The sequence below is a fragment of the Anomaloglossus baeobatrachus genome, chromosome 10 (assembly GCF_048569485.1).
Source record: "Anomaloglossus baeobatrachus isolate aAnoBae1 chromosome 10, aAnoBae1.hap1, whole genome shotgun sequence".
Taxonomy (NCBI): domain Eukaryota; kingdom Metazoa; phylum Chordata; class Amphibia; order Anura; family Aromobatidae; genus Anomaloglossus; species Anomaloglossus baeobatrachus.
Window position 1 is genome coordinate 198,759,031 of NC_134362.1, and position 20,822 is coordinate 198,779,852.

A 20,822-nucleotide genomic window follows, 5' to 3' on the forward strand; every position below is an offset into this window, starting at 1 on the left:
TCACTAGCAAGGCAGATGGCACAGGCAGGACGGACAGGCAGGGTCACTAGCAAGGCAGATGGCTCAGGTAGGATGGACAGGCAGAGTCACTAACAACAAGGCAGATGGCACAGGCAGGACAGACAGGCAGAGTCACTAGCAAGGCAGATGGCTCAGGCAGGACATACAGGCAGAGTCACTAGCAAGGCAGATGGCACAGGCAGGACGGACAGGCAGGGTCACTAGCAAGGCAGATGGCACAGGCAGGATGGACAGGCAGGGTCACTAGCAAGGCAGATGGCACAGGCAGGGCGGACAGCCAGGGTCACTAGCAAGGCAGATGGCACAGGCAGGACGGACAGGCAGGGTCACTAGCAAGGCAGATGGTACAGGCAGGACAGACAGGCAGAGTCACTAGCAAGGCAGATGGCACAGGCAGGACGGACAGGCAGAGTCACTAGCAAGGCAGATGGTACAGGCAGGACGGACAGGCAGGGTCACTAGCAAGGCAGATGGCACAGGCAGGACGGACAGGCAGAGTCACTAGCAAGGCAGATGGCACAGGCAGGACGGACAGGCAGGGTCACTAGCAAGGCAGATGGCACAGGCAGGGTGGACAGGCAGGGTCACTAGCAAGGCAGATGGCACAGGCAGGACGGACAGGCAGGGTCACTAGCAAGGCAGATGGCTCAGGCAGGACATACAGGCAGGGTCACTAGCAAGGCAGATGGCACAGGCAGGACGGACAGGCAGAGTCACTAGCAAGGCAGATGGCACAGGCAGGACGGACAGGCAGGGTCACTAGCAAGGCAGATGGCACAGGCAGGACGGACAGGCAGAGTCACTAGCAAGGCAGATGGCACAGGCAGGATGGACAGGCAGGGTCACTAGCAAGGCAGATGGCACAGGCAGGACGTACAGGCAGGGTCACTAGCAAGGCAGATGGCTCAGGCAGGACATACAGGCAGAGTCACTAGCAAGGCAGATGGCACAGGCAGGATGGACAGGCAGGGTCACTAGCAAGGCAGATGGCACAGGCAGGACGGACAGGCAGGGTCACTAGCAAGGCAGATGGCACAGGCAGGACAGACAGGCAGGGTCACTAGCAAGGCAGATGGCACAGGCAGGACGGACAGGCAGGGTCACTAGCAAGGCAGATGGCACAGGCAGGACGGACAGGCAGGGTCACTAGCAAGGCAGATGGCACAGGCAGGACGGACAGGCAGAGTCACTAGCAAGGCAGATGGCACAGGCAGGACGGACAGGCAGGGTCACTAGCAAGGCAGATGGCACAGGCAGGACGGACAGGCAGGGTCACTAGCAAGGCAGATGGCACAGGCAGGACATACAGGCAGAGTCACTAGCAAGGCAGATGGCTCAGGCAGGACATACAGGCAGAGTCACTAGCAAGGCAGATGGCACAGGCAGGATGGACAGGCAGGGTCACTAGCAAGGCAGATGGCACAGGCAGGACGGACAGGCAGGGTCACTAGCAAGGCAGATGGCACAGGCAGGACGGACAGGCAGGGTCACTAGCAAGGCAGATGGCACAGGCAGGACGGACAGGCAGGGTCACTAGCAAGGCAGATGGCACAGGCAGGACGGACAGGCAGGGTCACTAGCAAGGCAGATGGCACAGGCAGGACGGACAGGCAGGGTCACTAGCAAGGCAGATGGCACAGGCAGGACGGACAGGCAGGGTCACTAGCAAGGCAGATGGCACAGGCAGGACGGACAGGCAGGGTCACTAGCAAGGCAGATGGCACAGGCAGGACGGACAGGCAGAGTCACTAGCAAGGCAGATGGCACAGGCAGGACGGACAGGCAGGGTCACTAGCAAGGCAGATGGCACAGGCAGGACGGACAGGCAGGATCACTAGCAAGACAGATGGCACAGGCAGGACGGACAGGCAGGGTCACTAGCAAGGCAGATGGCACAGGCAGGACGGACAGGCAGGGTCACTAGCAAGGCAGATGGCACAGGCAGGACGGACAGGCAGGGTCACTAGCAAGGCAGATGGCACAGGCAGGACGGACAGGCAGGGTCACTAGCAAGGCAGATGGCACAGGCAGGACGGACAGGCAGGGTCACTAGCAAGGCAGATGGCACAGGCAGGACGGACAGGCAGGGTCACTAGCAAGGCAGATGGCACAGGCAGGACGGACAGGCAGGGTCACTAGCAAGGCAGATGGCACAGGCAGGACGGACAGGCAGGGTCACTAGCAAGGCAGATGGCTCAGGTAGGATGGACAGGCAGAGTCACTAACAACAAGGCAGATGGCACAGGCAGGACAGACAGGCAGAGTCACTAGCAAGGCAGATGGCTCAGGCAGGACATACAGGCAGAGTCACTAGCAAGGCAGATGGCACAGGCAGGACGGACAGGCAGGGTCACTAGCAAGGCAGATGGCACAGGCAGGATGGACAGGCAGGGTCACTAGCAAGGCAGATGGCACAGGCAGGGCGGACAGCCAGGGTCACTAGCAAGGCAGATGGCACAGGCAGGACGGACAGGCAGGGTCACTAGCAAGGCAGATGGTACAGGCAGGACAGACAGGCAGAGTCACTAGCAAGGCAGATGGCACAGGCAGGACGGACAGGCAGAGTCACTAGCAAGGCAGATGGTACAGGCAGGACGGACAGGCAGGGTCACTAGCAAGGCAGATGGCACAGGCAGGACGGACAGGCAGAGTCACTAGCAAGGCAGATGGCACAGGCAGGACGGACAGGCAGGGTCACTAGCAAGGCAGATGGCACAGGCAGGGTGGACAGGCAGGGTCACTAGCAAGGCAGATAGCGCAGGCAGGGTCACTAGCAAGGCAGATGACACAGGCAGGACGGACAGGCAAAGTCACTAGCAAGGCAGATGGCACAGGCAGGACGGACAGGCAGGGTCACTAGCAAGGCAGATGGCACAGGCAGGGTGGACAGGCAGGGTCACTAGCAAGGCAGATAGCGCAGGCAGGGTCACTAGCAAGGCAGATGACACAGGCAGGACGGACAGGCAAAGTCACTAGCAAGGCAGATGGCACAGGCAGGACGGACAGGCAGAATCACTAGCAAGGCAGATAGCGCAGGCAGGATGGACAGGCAGGGTCACTAGCATGGCAGATGGTACAGGCAGGACGGACAAGCAAAGTCACTAGAAAGGCAGATGGTACAGGCAGGACGGACAGGCAGAGTCACTAGCAAGGCAGATAGCACAACAGGGCAGACATAGTCACTAGTACCAACAAGGCAGGATAGTCTGGGACCAGGTACAGGGCAGGACAAACAGGACTGGACGGACAGGTGACCTGACAACTAGTTAAGACAGAGCATGACTGAGTAACAGAACTAAAGGTGTTGAACAGGCACCTCCCCTAGTGGGAGAGTGCCTTAATTACCCAGTACCTTTCAGCGATAGGTTGAGAGGCACTTTGTAGGAGTGGCGCACTGGCCCTTTCAGAGAATTGCAGTGGTGCATGCGCACGCCCTAGGAACACTTCCGGAGGACCTGTGTCGCGTGCACAGGCCTCGGGAGGAGGGGAGAGGAGGCATTCACGTGGAGGGAGCTGGCCGCGGTGGTGAGTGGCAGCGCATCCCTGTCGAAGGGGAGAGCAAGGAGTGCAGGGTCGCAGCGCTACACATGGGTTACTGGGAGTTGTAGTACCCAACGGCAGCAGAAATGCAACATTGAGATCATGGATCACCAGCTTAGTCTGATATGTCAATGAATGGATTATGTGATTCAACAAGCCACGGGACAATTGATCAGTTGCCTTCCAGAGAGCTGATAGCTTTTGGCTAGGCCATCATTATCAGGTCTGTATGGGTCCAATAATTGGCACCATGACTGATCAGCTATTAACAGGTCAGAAGCGCTGTGGAATATGATGGGTCTATATAGGCAGAGCATAACTAAGTGCACAGTGTACATCCCAGCTATATACACCATGTAGTGGCCATTCTCGGGTACTGCAGCTCAAAGCTTATGGAACGGAAGATAAGTGAATGTGATCTAAACCAGGTCATCAATATCGCAGTCCTACACGGCCCCTTTAAGGCTGGGAAGCGAGGAAACCCCAAACTGCCACCATACACATCAGTATTCTGTAAGAGGGAAGGTTCAGGGCAGAGAAATCCCGGGAGGAAAGTGATGGGTGAAAGGTGCCAAGAAATCATTTATCTTCCTCTCAGGGGCCCAATAATTATTGCAGAATCATCACCGCACTTCAGCCCAGAGATGATGGCCGGGATCCGGTGACACAGAGGAAAGCCGAGTGCACGACGCCGGCCTCACCGCAGCAGAACATACAAACCAGACGCCCCCCGACCGGCTGAAATCCGATTTATAAATCCTGAAGCCGCATTGTTCAGTGACTCTAAAATGTTTCACTGGAACAATCCAATATTAACATCTGCTGTGTACGAGGAGTGATGGAGGAAGAGAGGATGGGGCGGTCAGAGATGGAGGTGAGGGGAAAGGGAGGAAGTGAGGGCGAGGTGGTGAGAGATGGAGGGGAAAAGAAAGAGGACGAGAGGGTGAGACAGTCAGAGATGGAGGGGAAAAGAAAGAGGAAGGGAGGGCGAGGTGGTGGGAGATGAAGGGGAAAAGAAAGAGGAAGAGAGGGTGAGGTGGTCAGAGATGGAAGGGAAAAGAAAGAGGAAGGGAGGGTGAGGTGGTGAGAGATGAAGGGGAAAAGAAAGAGGAAGAGAGGGTGAGGTGGTCAGAGATGGAAGGGAAAAGAAAGAGGAAGGGAGGGTGAGGTGGTGAGAGATGAAGGGGAAAAGAAAGAGGAAGAGAGGGTGAGGTGGTCAGAGATGGAAGGGAAAAGAAAGAGGAAGGGAGGGTGAGGTGGTCAGAGATGGAGGGGAAAAGAAAGGGAGGAAGAGAGGTCGAGGCGGTCAGAGATGGAGGGGAAAAGAAAGAGGAAGGGAGGGTGAGGTGGTCAGAGATGGAAGGGAAAAGAAAGGGAGGAAGAGAGGTCGAGGCGGTCAGAGATGGAGGGGAAAAGAAAGGGAGGAAGAGAGGTCGAGGCGGTCAGAGATGGAGGGGAAAAGAAAGGTAGGAAGAGAGGTCAAGGTGGTCAGAGATGGAGGGGAAAAGAAAGGGAGGAAGAGAGGTCAAGGCGGTCAGAGATGGAAGGGAAAAGAAAGGGAGGAAGAGAGGGCAAGGCGGTCAGAGATGGAAAGGAAAAGAAAGGGAGGAAGAGAGGTCAAGGCGGTCAGAGATGGAGGGGAAAAGAAAGGGAGGAAGAGAGGTCAAGGCGGTCAGAGATGGAGGGGAAAAGAAAGGGAGGAAGAGAGGTCAAGGCGGTCAGAGATGGAGGTGAGGGGAAAGGGAGGAAGAGAGGTTGAGGCGGTCAGAGATGGAGGGGAAAAGAAAAGGAGGAAGAGAGGGCAAGGTGGTCAGAGATGGAAAGGAAAAGAAAAGGAGGAAGAGAGGGCAAGGTGGTCAGAGATGGAAAGGAAAAGAAAGGGAGGAAGAGAGGGCGAGGCGGTCAGAGATGGAAGGGAAAAGAAAGAGGAAGAGAGGTCGAGGCGGTCAGAGATGGAGGGGAAAAGAAAGAGGAAGAGAGGGCGAGGTGGTCAGAGATGGAAAGGAAAAGAAAGGGAGGAAGAGAGGTCGAGGCGGTCAGAGATGGAAAGGAAAAGAAACGGAAGAAGAGAGGGCAAGGTAGTCAGAGATGGAGGGGAAAAGAAAGGGAGGAAGAGAGGGCGAGATGGTCAGAGATTGAAGGGAAAAGAAAGGGAGGAAGAGAGGGTGAGATGGTCAGAGATAGAGGGGAAAAGAAAGATGAAGAGAGGGCGAGGTGGGCAGAGATGGAGGGGAGAAAAAAGGGAGGAAGAGAAGGCGAGGCGGTCAGAGACGGAAAGGAAAAGAAAGGGAGGAAGAGAGGGCAAGGTGGTCAGAGATGGAAAGGAAAAGAAAGGGAGGAAGAGAGGGCGAGGTTGTCAGAAATGGAGGGGAAAAGAAAGGGAGGAAGAGAGGGCGAGGTGGTCAGAGATGGAAAGGAAAAGAAAGGGAGGAAGAGAGGGCGAGGTGGTCAGAGATGGAAAGGAAAAGAAAGGGAGGAAGAGAGGGCAAGGTGGTCAGAGATGGAGGGGAAAAGAATGGAAGAGAGGATGAGGCGGTCAGAGATGGAAGGGAAAAGAAAGGGAGGAAGAAAGGGCGAGGTGGTCAGAGATGGAGGGGAAAAGAAAGGGAGGAAGGCAGCAAGGAAGAAAGGAGGGCTCAGGAAAAGAGGGAAACTGAAGTGTGACGCCCTGGACTAGCCAGGTAGTCACAGGTAGGCCCTTGCACAACACCTGTCCCCTAAAAAGGTGTAACCAGCCACCCTTAAAACCCTAGTCACCTCTCTCAGGGTTTGATGTTCACACCAGGGGGCGTGCCCAGGCACTTGGACACGCCCACAGAGGAGTTCACAGGTCCTGAGGCAGGACAAAGTAGTTAGATAGTTGTGGAGTTCAAGGAGTGAGGTTCAAGTGCAGAGGCAGACCTGTGCCCAGGTCTGCCATAGTCTAACGTCAGGTGTCTGGCTAGGAGGCATACGGTGGCCTCAGCCTGCAGGAGCCGGGAAGACAGCTCCGTGGAACCGTAAGGGACTGGGACAGGGTAGTGGCCCGCCGGTACCGAACCGGGGAACCGACTGGAAACCGGAGCACAAAGAAACCAGTGGACCCAGTTGATTAACTGATTGAGGTCTGGACTTTAGGTTCTTTCCACCCAAGTCTCGACTAAAGACAACAGCCTACCGAGGGGGATAAAAAGCCACTGCTCAGGCAAAGCGATTCCACGGGCCAGTGTCTGCGGGCAAACGGGCTCTCCCGACACACACACGCCGGGGAGCAGGCTCTCGTTGCTGAAGCACGGGCTGTCCACAGCTACAAGAAGATGCAGTAGAAAGGCGGAGACCACCAACCTGAGTGGGGGACGAGACGCAGCCGGCTGTGGGCACCAACCACCATCATCTTGGTTTACCAGAGACTCTTGTGCATCTGTAATAGTGAGTACAACTGTGACCTCGGGCCATGCATCGCCCTGCACCGCCAAGCACCGACATATCACATCAATTGGGTCCCAGGGCCATCACCCCTGCCCACGGAGGGGTTAACATCTTTGCTGCGCAACATCTCCCCCGGGTGCCTAGTAAACCGCAGCGGTGGTGTCCACATTCACCACAACCCGTGGGTGGCGTCACGAACTCAAACAAAAAACACTGCCTCGTACGTAACCCTAACCCCTTCAAAGCGCCAGCCCCTTTCAGAGTGAAGTGACCCCCGTTCCGGAGGCACTCGAGACACCCACCAACGAGCCCGGATCCGAGCGGCTCGGCTGCAGCCGAGCGCGGGGCAGTACAGAAGGATGAAGAAAAAAGGAAAAGGGTGAAGGAGCAAGAAAAGACTGTAAGGAAGGAAGAGGCAGAGAAGGAAGGATGAGAGGTCGAGGCGGTCAGAGATGGAGGGGAAAAGAAAGGGAGGAAGATAGGGCAAGGTGGTCAGAGATGGAAGGGAAAAGAAAGAGGGAGAGAGGGCAAGGCAGTCAGAGATGGAAGAGAAAATAAAGAGGAAGAGAGGGCGAGGCGGTCAGAGATGGAAGGGAAAAGAAAGGGAGGGAGGGAGGTCGAGGCGGTCAGAGATGGAAGGGAAAAGAAAGGGAGGAAGGGAGGTCGAGGCGGTCAGAGATGGAAGGGAAAAGAAAGGGAGGAAGGGAGGTCGAGGCGGTCAGAGATGGAAGGGAAAAGAAAGGGAGGAAGGGAGGTCGAGGCGGTCAGAGATGGAGGGGAAAAGAAAGCGATGAAGAGAGGATGAGGTGGTCAGAGATGAAGGGGAAAAGAAAGGGAGGAAGAGAGGATGAGGTGGTCAAAGATGGAGGGGAAAAGAAAGGGAGGAAGGGAGGTCGAGGCGGTCAGAGATGGAGGGGAAAAGAAAGCGATGAAGAGAGGATGAGGTGGTCAGAGATGGAGAGGAAAAGAAAGCGATGAAGAGAGGGCAAGGCGGTCAGAGATGGAGGGGAAAAGAGAATGGAATGTAGGAAGGAATGAAGGTAAGAAAACAGGTAAGAAGGTAAAAAAAGGAAGACGGTAAAAAGAGAAATATGGAGGTAGAAAGATTAAAGGATAGAAAGGAAGAAAAAAGAACAAAGAGAATGGAAAAAATAAAAAAGAAACTAAGTAATGGAAAGAGGAAGTAAAAGAAAAGAAGGACATAAAAAAACAAGAAAAAAGGAAGAAAGAAGTAAAGGAGGGAGTCAAGGAGAAAATGGACAGAATGAATGGAGGAAGAGAAAAGGGCAGAAAGTAAGTTTCGGTTGGAGGGAAAGTGAGAAGAATGGGAAGGAAAAAAAAGAATAAGGAAAAAAGCAATGATTGAAGGAGAGGAGGGATGAAAGGTGAAGGTGCAGGGGGGTGTACGGACACTTCTATGCTATGGTGAGTGCCGGATTGACGCTCGCTGTGAACGTCTCACAGGCTCAGACTGAAGCGATTCCCGCGTCTTCCATCCCGTTAATGAATTACGTTCACAGCAGTCGCCAGACAGACGTAAGATGAGGCGCGTGCACACACTGAGCGCCGTAATCTGTGTGCTCGCAGTAATTGACGATTTAATTGAAAGGATTTTCACATGAAATCTCCGGGATTGTTCCTCTTGGACGCTTTTAGAGGATTAGGAGAGGTTTCCTCTTCACGGGTGGACTCATCTCCGCGTGTCCCGGGGCGACGCTAATGATTGTTAGTGAAATTGTCAGAAAATGATATGTTTACAAAGGGCGGCTTAGGAAAGAAATCAGGATCCCGCGTCCACGTACGGCGAAAGAGGACAGAAAACCTGACTGTAAGGACAAAGGAACCCCACGATCCATCACCAGTATGGCCGCCATCGCACCTCCCACCATTAGCAATAATGATCACCCACTGATTGTGAATGCTAATTGGGTTGTATGGCCGCTTATATAAAAAAACACCCAAAACAGTGAAAAATAGTAAAAGTAGCAAATTAGATTACAGACTCCATTACTAATGCTGTTCCACCACTGCCCGGGTCTCCGATAGGTCTCTGTGCTTCCTGCTCGCTCTTGACAGACATGTGACTGCAGCAGCCAATCACTGGTCAGGGTGGTCACATGTCAACTGTGGCGCCCCTGACCTGGTCAGGCACCACTGAGTACTGCACCCATGCTGGGGACAGTACAACACAGGTAATCCAGAAGGCTGACCGGGGTGTGGAACACAGGCGCATAGTGATCAGGTCTCACACATGTACCCATGAGAGGACCCCTGGGGATCCCAGGAGGGGGCAAGCCTTCACCTTCACTGGAATAGTGGAGGGGGTAGAGCCTCCATCTCCTCTCAAGGGGTGTGGTGGAGAGTCTGGTTGCTAGGTGGCGTAGGCAAGAACAGGAGAGGAGGAGCAGTGAGCCAGTTCAGTGTAGAGTCCAGGGAGCTCAAGTGAGGAGCAGATCCCTGGAGCTGTGCAATCTGACAGCGTCCGCGCAGTGGCTACAGACGGGGGAGAACGGTCAACTAGGAGTGCTACCTGAAAGCCAGCTTCAGCTAGGGAGTGCAACGGAGTGGGAAGTAAGGAGACTGCTAGAGAGCACCAGGCCCAACCGGGCGGCAGATCCCGAAGCAAAGATAGATCCAGCTTTCTTCTGCTAAACCTGCCGGTGTGGGGCTCTCAAAGCCCACACCACAACACCACAAAAGCCGCAGCCACGTAACCGCAGTGAGGGCCCATAGGTCATAGGAGGCAAGAGGCTGGAGTGGCCTGGTCCGGGGAACAAGCACACGGCAAACAAAAGGGGGAGAGAGGCTGCAGCATCTTCCCTGGGCGACCCCCATAGGGACTAAAAGTCGGGGTCACCCCAAACCACCAAGGGCTAAGGAAGGCGAGTCAGTAGTCACCCTCATAAAGTCAGCCTGAAGGATACCTGGTTCCCGCCTGGTTCATCCCAGCTACGCCCGGGTTACTCACCCTGCCATCAAATGTGAGTAAAGCCCTTGAAAGACAATTCTGCCTGTGTGGAGTTATTCTGCGCCTTGTGGTACTACGCACCTACACCGGGCCCTGGGGCTTGCCTCACTCTCAGGAGGCTATTCCAACTAACTGCACACACCATCAGCCCCAGGCGTCCCCTAACCTGCAGTGGCGGTCCCCACTGACCGCAATACTGAGAGTGGCGTCACGATCAAAACCGAAGATTCCCTACCTGTGACCAGCACCAGCCGAGTGGAGTCCCTGAAGGTATGCACCGACACAACACCTGTGGGGCTTCACATCTGGCGTCACGAACAGGATAAGGACTAGACCTGTTCAGACAGGTGACCATGTGCCTGGGCGGTCCGCTTGGAAAATTGGAAGCGCCGCCATATTGCCACCATGAAAAGCGCGCTGAAAAACAACAGCAGCCCGCGCTGGAAGAAGTTACCGCCCACGAAGAGGTGTGGCTACCCAGAGATCCTCTGCAGAGTCCTGATCTCGCTGATGAAGAAAGCGGAAGCGTCCAGAGACGGCGGAGCAGAAGAGAAGCCAGTAGCGTGCTAGAGGAAATGGAGTCCAGACGTGGATACCCAGAGCCAGGCTCTGCTGCCTGGTGGTGCCGGGAGCTTGCCATCTTCTGCGACCAGCTGGAGGCCAGGATTGTGCGACAGCTCAGGGAAGAACGCACGGAGCTCCTGGAGATGGCTGCGGCGGTGCGGACCTACGAGGAGGGAGCCGCGCGACGCATGCCAGACCGAGCGGCGACGACGCAGACCCCGATGCTGCCACAGATGGGTGAGTCGAGTGATGCCCCGGCCAGCGCAAGTGCCCCGACCCCTGCTGCCACGCCCGCGGTCCCAGAAGAGGCGCCCGGCGCGGCGCCACCGAACCAGGCCGCAGCCACGCTAGATGCGGCCCGCCAAATCCAGGCCGCCGCAGCCATGCCCCGCCTGGCCCGCAAAGGTCCGACTACCACTGCGATACTGATCTGTGCCGCAGGTGTGACACTGACCCAGGCTGCCACCCTGCTGAGCCCAGTCCGCCAAGACCCCACCGCAGCAGCGACGCTCGTCCGCGCCGCAAGTGAGATGCTGAACCAGGCCGCAACCCCGCCAGGTGCGGCCCGCCAAGCTCCGATCGCTGCAGCGACGTCCAGCCCAGCCTGCACAGAGCCCCCTGCAACAGCGACACTGATCCAGGCCGCCGCCATGCCAGGCGCGGCCCGCCAAGACCAGGCCGCCGCCATACAGGGCGCGGCCCGCCAAGAGATTGGATCACTATTTTCCCCGGCCTGCAAGGCCAGAGCAGACACCGCTCCCCAGTCCAAAGAGGTCCCTGCTAGGAAGACCCTGATAGGAGAGGACCCCGAATACTGGAAGCTGAAGGCTGACCTAGAGGCCCAGTTCCCACAAGAGATGGTGGATCGGTATCTGCTCCCTCCGTATACCCCCAAGGAGATTCAGGCAACCCCTGCAGCTGCGCCGGAGAGTCCACCACCTGGGCCAGCTGAAGAACACTCATCCCCAGCGCTGCCACAACCAGAGTGCAGCGAAGAACTAAGGGGGAGGGGAGGCCAGGAAGCTGAGGGGCTGACTCCGACTCCAGTGCCACCAGCAGTGGACCCATACCCAGAGCCAGAGATGCTGCCCTATTCTCGCTGGGATGAGGAAGACCTGACCCCGTCTGCTGACGAAGATCAGCCCAAAGACCTCACCTGGGAGCCCGCAGGCATGAACCCAGCCCGCAAGACACGGCGCAGCAGAACAAAGTATCCTCCAACACCACAGTCTCCAGAGCAGAGAGAAGTCACAGCCAGAGACCTGCAAGAAAAACGAGCCCTGAGAAGATCCAAAGCCCAGGTCAGAGGACCCCTTTGTAGAGGAGTTGTGGAGGACTTCAATTTGAAAAGCGGATACGGCTTTATTGTAGCAAGAGGAATAAAAGAGGGCATATTTGTGAATCGGAGAGATGTTCAAGCCCACCTGCCCAGAGGACATTCAGGCAGAAATTTGAAAATTGGAGACGCAGTACAGTTCACCTTGCATCAAGGAGAAAGGGGCTACTATGCCTTAGACGTAGCACCATGTCCCAAAGAAGAAAGAAAAGACAGAGATACAGAAACAGATGCAGCAAAGGAAACAGATGAAGATCAAGAAAGAAAAGACAAAGAGCCTACAGATGAAACTACCTCAGAGGATGACAAGGAGCAAGAAAACAGCAGGTGCCGTAGCCCAATAGGCCAAAGCCCTGGTACCGAGGAGTAAAGTAAAGAAAGAAGTACCGAAAGTTTGACCAGTTTGACAAGTTGAAAAGTTTGCAACGTTATTGTTTAAGCATGTGCCCACAAAAACTATTGTGAGAAATAAACTTTAAGGCTATGAACTTGCTATAGCCACAAACTCTCGCAGTGTAAATAGTTACACCAGTGGCACCACCACCAGGGCCAGCCTGTTTAGGGGCTTGGCTCGTCTGCAACCAGGAGGGGCCCGTCCGTATATAGGGCCTTGGCTCACTTGCGACCAGAGAGCACGCCTGTTTATGGGGCCTTGGCTCACCACCACAAAGAGGGTACCTGGTCAGCACCAACTGTGGAGGCCGCCTCTACATCCTGCCAGAAGAGGCTGACGGCGCGGATCCACCAGGCCAGGTATACCCTGAAACCACCAGCCCATGAAAGCCGCCTCTACATCCTGCCAGAAGTGGCTGAAGTCGCGGCCAACGGGAGAGGAAGATTGGAGGAAAGGTCTGGGGAAACGGATGGCCCAGACCTGGTTACCAACAGGACCGGTGACCTGCCTCCTGAGAGGGTTTTGGGTGGGTTAACGGACTTGTGGGTGGAGGGTGGTGATGTCTGATACCTGGTGGTTTTAAAAATGTTTTACATGTTTTAATGTTTTATGCATTTTAAAATGTTGTCTTGCAGCCCGAGGACGTGCTGGTGATAACTAAGGGGGAATGTGGCGCCCCTGACCTGGTCAGGCACCACTGAGTACTGCACCCATGCTGGGGACAGTACAACACAGGTAATCCAGAAGGCTGACCGGGGTGTGGAACACAGGCGCATAGTGATCAGGTCTCACACATGTACCCATGAGAGGACCCCTGGGGATCCCAGGAGGGGGCAAGCCTTCACCTTCACTGGAATAGTGGAGGGGGTAGAGCCTCCATCTCCTCTCAAGGGGTGTGGTGGAGAGTCTGGTTGCTAGGTGGCGTAGGCAAGAACAGGAGAGGAGGAGCAGTGAGCCAGTTCAGTGTAGAGTCCAGGGAGCTCAAGTGAGGAGCAGATCCCTGGAGCTGTGCAATCTGACAGCGTCCGCGCAGTGGCTACAGACGGGGGAGAACGGTCAACTAGGAGTGCTACCTGAAAGCCAGCTTCAGCTAGGGAGTGCAACGGAGTGGGAAGTAAGGAGACTGCTAGAGAGCACCAGGCCCAACCGGGCGGCAGATCCCGAAGCAAAGATAGATCCAGCTTTCTTCTGCTAAACCTGCCGGTGTGGGGCTCTCAAAGCCCACACCACAACACCACAAAAGCCGCAGCCACGTAACCGCAGTGAGGGCCCATAGGTCACAGGAGGCAAGAAGCTGGAGTGGCCTGGTCCGGGGAACAAGCACACGGCAAACAAAAGGGGGAGAGAGGCTGCAGCATCTTCCCTGGGCGACCCCCATAGGGACTAAAAGTCGGGGTCACCCCAAACCACCAAGGGCTAAGGAAGGCGAGTCAGTAGTCACCCTCATAAAGTCAGCCTGAAGGATACCTGGTTCCCATCTGGTTCATCTCAGCTACGCCCGGGCTACTCACCCTGCCATCAAATGTGAGTAAAGCCCTTGAAAGACAATTCTGCCTGTGTGGAGTTATTCTGCGCCTTGTGGTACTACGCACCTACACCGGGCCCTGGGGCTTGCCTCACTCTCAGGAGGCTATTCCAACTAACTGCACACACCATCAGCCCCAGGCGTCCCCTAACCTGCAGTGGCGGTCCCCACTGACCGCAATACTGAGAGTGGCGTCACGATCAAAACCGAAGATTTCCTACCTGTGACCAGCACCAGCTACGTGGAGTCCCTGAAGGTAATGCACCGACACAACACCTGTGGGGCTTCACACAACCACCAGTCTCTGTACTTCCTGTTCTATCCTGACAGACATGTGATTGCAGCAGCCAATCAGTTGGTGATATGTTGGCCATCATTGAGAGCAGTGATTGGCTGCTGAAGTCACATGTCTATCAGGAGGCAACAGGAAGTACAGAGACTCGTGGTTGACATGTGACCATTCTAACCAGTGATTGGCTGCTGCAGTCACATGTTTATCAGGATGAAACAGGAAGTACAGAAACTGGTGTTTGACATGTGACCACTCTTACCCGTGATTGGCTGCTGCAGTCACATGTCTGTTAGGAGGGAACTGGAAGTACAGAGACTTGTGGGTGACATGTGACCATTCTAACCAGTGATTGGCTACTGCAGTCACATGTTTGTCAGGATGAAACAGGAAGTACAGAGACTTGTGGGTGACATGTGACCATTCTAACCAGTGATTGGCTACTGCAGTCACATGTTTGTCAGGAGGAAACAGGAAATGCAGTGATCATTCTGACCAGTGATTGGCTGCTGTAGTCACATGTCTGTTAGGAGGGAACAGGAAGTACAGAGACTTGTGGGTGACATGTGACCATTCTAACCAGTGATTGGCTACTGCAGTCACATGTTTGTCAGGAGGAAACAGGAAGTGCAGTGATCATTCTGACCAGTGATTGGCTGCTGTAGTCACATGTCTGTTAGGAGGGAACAGGAAGTACAGAGACTTGTGGGTGACATGTGACCATTCTAACCAGTGATTGGCTACTGCAGTCACATGTTTTTCAGGATGAAACAGGAAGTACAGAGACTGGTGGTTGACATGTGACCACTCTTACCCGTGATTGGCTGCTGCAGTCACATGTCTGTCAGGAGGAAACAGGAAGTGCAGTGACCTTTCTGACCAGTGATTGGCTGCAGTAGTCACATGTCTGTCAGGAGGGAACGGGAAGTAGAGAGACCGGTGGTCGACATATGACCATTCTGACCACTGATTGGCTCCTGTAGTCACATGTCTGTCAGGAGGGAACAGGAAGTCCAGTGACCATTCTGACCAGTGATTGGCTGCTGCAGTCACATGTCTGTCACAGGAGGAAGCAGGAAGTACAGAGATTGCTAATGACCTGGGACCTGTTGGAAGAGGAGCATCTATTATTTTTACCCTATTCTTAGTGTTTTGTTTTTTACACATTAACCCCTTTCAGTTTATCCATGTTTAGTTTGGTTGATCTGTGTGCTTGGCATATGGGGGCAGAATTAATGTTGCTGTCATAATCTAAGCCCTGGAGCGGCCATATTGTGGTACCCATATTGTGGTATATTGTGGTTAGGGTTAGGGGTGCCATCCTCAGGTTTTGCAAGGAAAGTTGTATAGAGTCTGCACATATTGACACAGCGTAGATTGGTAATAAGTTGTGTAAATAGACTTCATTCTGGAATTCTCCATACGACGGCGCATGACACTTTGTAGAAGTTGTTGTCTCTGTTGTATGCAGAATTAATTAGAGGACACATCGTTATCGCGGCTGTGCATCTCTCCTGTGGATGTCAGCGGAATGGTTCCGGGGAGAGGGGAGCTCTTATCTGTCCTCCGGGAAATCAACAATGAACCGTACCGAGGAGTGATAGAAATAGTCGCCTGGACCCTTATATACAGCGACAGAAGACGTGTTCCTAATATTCCCTATGGGTGAGCGGAGGCTCCAGTGAGGTGACCCTGTAGATCACTGCAGTGATCGGCTGCAGCCACTGAAGGGAACGGTGCTCGCTACAAAGTATAGGGTAGTAGTAGTTACAATGGTCTTGTGTGCAGAGGAAGGAGGTTTTGGTCTTACCGACCTTCATCAGATATAGACTGTCTGTATCATATACAGTACAGACCAAAAGTTTGGACACACCTCCTCATTCAAAGAGTTTTCTTTATTTTCAGGACTCTAAAAATTGTAGATTCACATTGAAGGCATCAAAACTATGAATTATCACATGTGGAATGAAATACTTAAAAAAGTGTGAAACAATTGAAAATATGTCTTATATTCTAGGTTCTTCAGAGTAGCCACCTTTTGCTTTGATTACTGCTTTGCACAGTCTTGGCATTCTCTTGATGAGCTTCAAGAGGTAGTCACCGGAAATGGTCTTCCAACAGTCTTGAAGGAGTTCTCAGAGATGCTTAGCACTTATTGGCCCTTTTGCCTTCACTCTGCGGTCCAGCTCACCCCAAACCATCTCGATTGGGTTCAGGTCTGGTGACTGTGGAGGCCAGGTCATCTGGCGTAGCACCCCATCACTCTCCTTCTTAGTCAAATAGCCCTTACACAGCCTGGAGGTGTGTTTGGGGTTATTGTCCTGTTGAAAAATAAATGATGGTCCAACTAAACGCAAACCGGATGGAATAGCACGCCGCTGCAAGATGCTGTGGTAGCCATGCTGGTTCTGTATGCCTTCAATTTTGAATAAATCCCCATCAGTGTCACCAGCAAAGCCCCCCCACACCATCACACCTCCTCCTCCATGCTTCACGGTGGGAACCAGCCATGTAGAGTCCATCCGTTCACCTTTTCTGCAAAGACACGGTGGTTGGATCCAAAGATCTCAAATTTGGACTCCTCAGACCAAAGCACAGATTTCCACTGGTCTAATGTCCATTCCTTGTGTTCTTTAGCCCAAACAAGTCTCTTCTGCTTGTTGCCTGTCCTTAGCAGTGGTTTCCTAGCAGCTATTTTACCATGAAGGCTGCTGCACAAAGCCTCCTCTTAACAGTTCTTCTAGAGATGAGAAGGTGTGTCCAAACTTTTGGTCTGTACTGTATATAGAAACCTCATTCATCTGTACACAAGTTCATTCATTATAAAAACTGCATTGTTTTTTTTAGTGCTGGATTCCTTCTTTGAATATATTTTAATGGTTGCGGCCCTCTCCGTGCACCTCACAGTTGGCGGAGTGACGTACTTCATTTACTCGATACCTGAAATTAATTGACCATACTTTTCCTATTGATGGACTATTTTACGTGTCATGCATCTGTTTTGTGATTTGAGTGATTAATATCGCTCACTTCCTTCTCTTTCCTACGTTCACTTCCTTCCTTCCTCACTTTCTCTCCCTCTTTCCCTCCCTTCCTTACCATTCCTCATCCCTTCTCTTCTTTGCCTATTTTCCCTCCCCTCCCCTTCCGTTACTTTCTCTTTCTTCTCTTTCCATACTTTCATTTCTTTCCTTCCTTCTTTATGTTCTCTTCCTTCCTTGCCATTCCTCCTTCCTTCTCTCCCTTCCCTATTTTCCCTCCCTTTTCTTTCCCTCCCTCTCCTTTCCCTTTCTTCCTTCTCTCCTTCCTCCCTTCCCTTTCCTTCCTTCCCTTTCTTTCTTCTGTTTCTTCCAATTCTTCCTTCCCTATTATCCTTTCCCTGCCTTCTTTCCTTTTTTCCTTCCTTCCTTCTCTTTCCTTCCTTCCCTTCATTTCCTTCCCTTCCTTCCTTACTTCTCCTTCCTTCTCTGTTTTCCCACCCTTTCCTTCCCTCCCTTTCATTCCCTTCTTTCCCTTCCATTCCTTCCTTACAATTCCTTCTCTTCCTTCCATAATTTTCTCCCTTCTCCTCCCTCCCTTCCTACCTGCCTTTCCTTTCTGACCTTTCCTCCCTTCCTTTCCTTATTTACAATTCCTCCTTCCTTCTTTTCCTTTACTATTTTCCTCTCCCTCCCTTCCTTCCTACTTTCCCTTTACTCCCTTACTCCCTTTGTTCCTTTTCCTTCCTTCCCTTCTTGTCTTACAATTCCTCTTTCCTTTTCTTCCTTCCCTATTGTCCCACCCTTTCCTTTCCCTCCCTCCTCCTCCTTTCCCTTCCATTCCTTCTCTTCTTCCTTCCTCCATTCTATTTCCTTCCTTTTAGCTTCCTCCCTTCTAGTCCTCCCTTACAATTCCTCCTTCCTTCTCTTTCTTCCCTATTTTTCTCTCCCCCCTTCCTTCCTACCTGCCTCGCCTTTCTTTCCCTTCCTTTTCCTTCCTTACAATCCTCCTTCCTTCTCTTCTTTCCCTATTTTCACATCTGTTCCTTTCCTTCCCTTCATTCCTTTTTCTTCCTACCTTAATTCTTTTACCCTTTCTTTCCTTCCTACCTCCCTTTATTTATCTGCTTTCTTCTTCTGTTCCTACCTTCCTTCTTGTCTCTTGCTCTTTCTTTTCTTCCTTCTTTTCCTACATCTGTCTTTTCTGTTTTTGCTCTCTCTGCCATCTTCTTTTTCTTTAAATATTCCTTCCTCTCTTGCTCTTTATTTCCTTCTTTCTCTTTCCTTCTTTCTTGCCTTCCTTCCTTTCCGTTGCTTTTCTTTCTTTCCTTTCTTTTCTTTGCATTTCTTTGCTTTGCTCTTTTTTCTTCCTTCTTGCTCTTTCTTTTCTTCCTTCTTTTCCTACATCTGTCTTTTCTGTTTTTGCTCTCTCTGCAATCTTCTTTTACTTTAAAGATTCCTTCCTCTCTTTCTTTCTCTTTCTTTCTTCCTCTCTGTTGCTTTTCTTTCCTTCCTTCCTTTCCGTTGCTTTTCTTTCCTTCCTTTCCGTTGCTTTTCTTTCCTTCCTTCCTTTCCGTTGCTTTTCTTTCCTTCCTTTCCGTTGCTTTTCTTTCCTTCCTTCCTTTCCGTTGCTTTTCGTTCCTTCCTTTCTGTTGCTTTTCTTTCTTTCCTTCCTTCCTTCCTTCCTTCCTTCCTTCCTTCCTTCCCTCCTTTCCGTTGCTTTTCTTTCCTTCCTTTTTTCCTTCCTTTCCGTTGCTTTTCTTTTCTTCCTTCTTTCTTTTCTTTCTTTCTTCTATATTTTCCTTCCTTTCCTTTCCTTCCTTCCTTTCCGTTGCTTTTCTTTCCTTCCTTTCTGTTGCTTTTTTTTCCTTGTTTCCTTCCTTTCTGTTGCTTTTCTTTCCTTCTTTCCTTCCTTTCTGTTGCTTTTCTTTACTTCGTTCCTTCCTTTCTGTTGCTTTTCTTTCCTTCCTTCCTTTCTGTTGCTTTTCTTTCCTTCTTTCCTTCCTTTCTGTTGCTTTTCTTTCTTTTGCTTTTCTTTACTTCTTGCCTTCCTTTCTGTTGCTTTTCTTTCCTTCCTTCCTTTCTGTTGCTTTTCTTTCCTTCCTTTCTGTTTCTTTTTTTTCCTTCTTTCCCTCCTTTCTGTTGCTTTTCTTTCCTTCCTTCCTTTCTGTTTCTTTTTTTCCCTTCTTTCCTTCCTTTCTGTTGCTTTTCTTTCCTTCCTTTCTGTTGCTTTTCTTTCCTTCCTTTCTGTTGCTTTTCTTTCCTTCCTTTCTGTTTCTTTTTTTTCCTTCTTTCCTTCCTTTCTGTTGCTTTTCTTTCCTTCCTTCCTTTCTGTTGCTTTTCTTTCCTTCCTTCCTTTCTGTTGCTTTTCTTTCCTTCTTTCCTTCCTTTCTGTTGCTTTTCTTTCCTTCCTTCCTTTCTGTTGCTTTTCTTTACTTCTTGCCTTCCTTTCTGTTGCTTTTCTTTCCTTCCTTTCTGTTTCTTTTTTTTCCTTCTTTCCCTCCTTTCTGTTGCTTTTCTTTCCTTCCTTCCTTTCTGTTTCTTTTTTTCCCTTCTTTCCTTCCTTTCAGTTGCTTTTCTTTCCTTCCTTTCTGTTGCTTTTCTTTCCTTCCTTCCTTTCTGTTTCTTTTTTTTTCCTTCTTTCCTTCCTTTCAGTTGCTTTTCTTTCCTTCCTTTCTGTTGCTTTTCTTTCCTTCCTTTCTGTTTCTTTTTTTTCCTTCTTTCCTTCCTTCCCGTTGCTTTTCTTTCTTTCCTTCCTTTCTGTTGCTTTTCTTTCCTTCCTTCTCGTTGCTTTTCTTTCCTTCCTTCCCGTTGCTTTTCTTTCCTTCCTTCCCGTTGCTTTTCTTTCCTTCCTTTCTGTTGCTTTTCTTTCCTTCCTTCCCGTTGCTTTTCTTTCCTTCCTTTCTGTTTCTTTTTTTTCCTTCTTTCCTTCCTTCCCATTGCTTTTCTTTCTTTCCTTCCCGTTGCTTTTCTTTCCTTCCTTCCCGTTGCTTTTCTTTCCTTCCCGTTGCTTTTCTTTCCTTCCTTTCTGTTGCTTTTCTTTCCTTCCTTCCTTTTCTTTTCCTTTCTTTTCTTTGCATTTCTTCTCTTTGCTCTCCTTTCTTCCTTCCTATATGGAAACCATTCATGGATGCTCTGCATTCTTCCACCATGGAAATCTTGCCTCCATATCTGTCCCTGGTGAGGAGTGAAGACTCACAGATGACTACTGAACTCTTCCTAGTCACACCTATGTCTGACTTGCACATGCCGGCGTGTGACCAGTTGGGGGCGCTCTGCTGCACCGACATATTCTTTTTCTTCATTTCCACGTAAACTTTCTTTGTCCACTGAGTTTTAGCGATTTGTGATTCATTATTTAATAAGCGTTCTTCCGCGTGCACCACTAAATTACCAGTTACCTTGACAACCGCGCAATGACATCAACAATGTATCAAAGGCAGGAGATTGTCGTGTAAATAAAGCAGACGGCTGATCTGCGGATCAAAGTCGCCAGCGATACATCTGCTTGCTTTATTGCAGGACCTTTAATCTTTTTTCCCCATATTTCCATGATTAGGACGTGGCTTTGACCGCCGCTGCTCACGATATCTGCAGCCTCCAACATATATATGTGACCTTTAGAACATAGAATGGCTGCGATACGGTATATTCTATATTTAATCAGGTTCAATCCTCTGTGTGTTTTAATCTGAAGCCTCCATCTGGAGAAGGAGGCTTCATAGGAGAAGGCAGAGCAGGCGGCAACCCCGGAGCACCGGTAGTCTGACGACTCCCACCAATGGTCAGCAGGGTTATC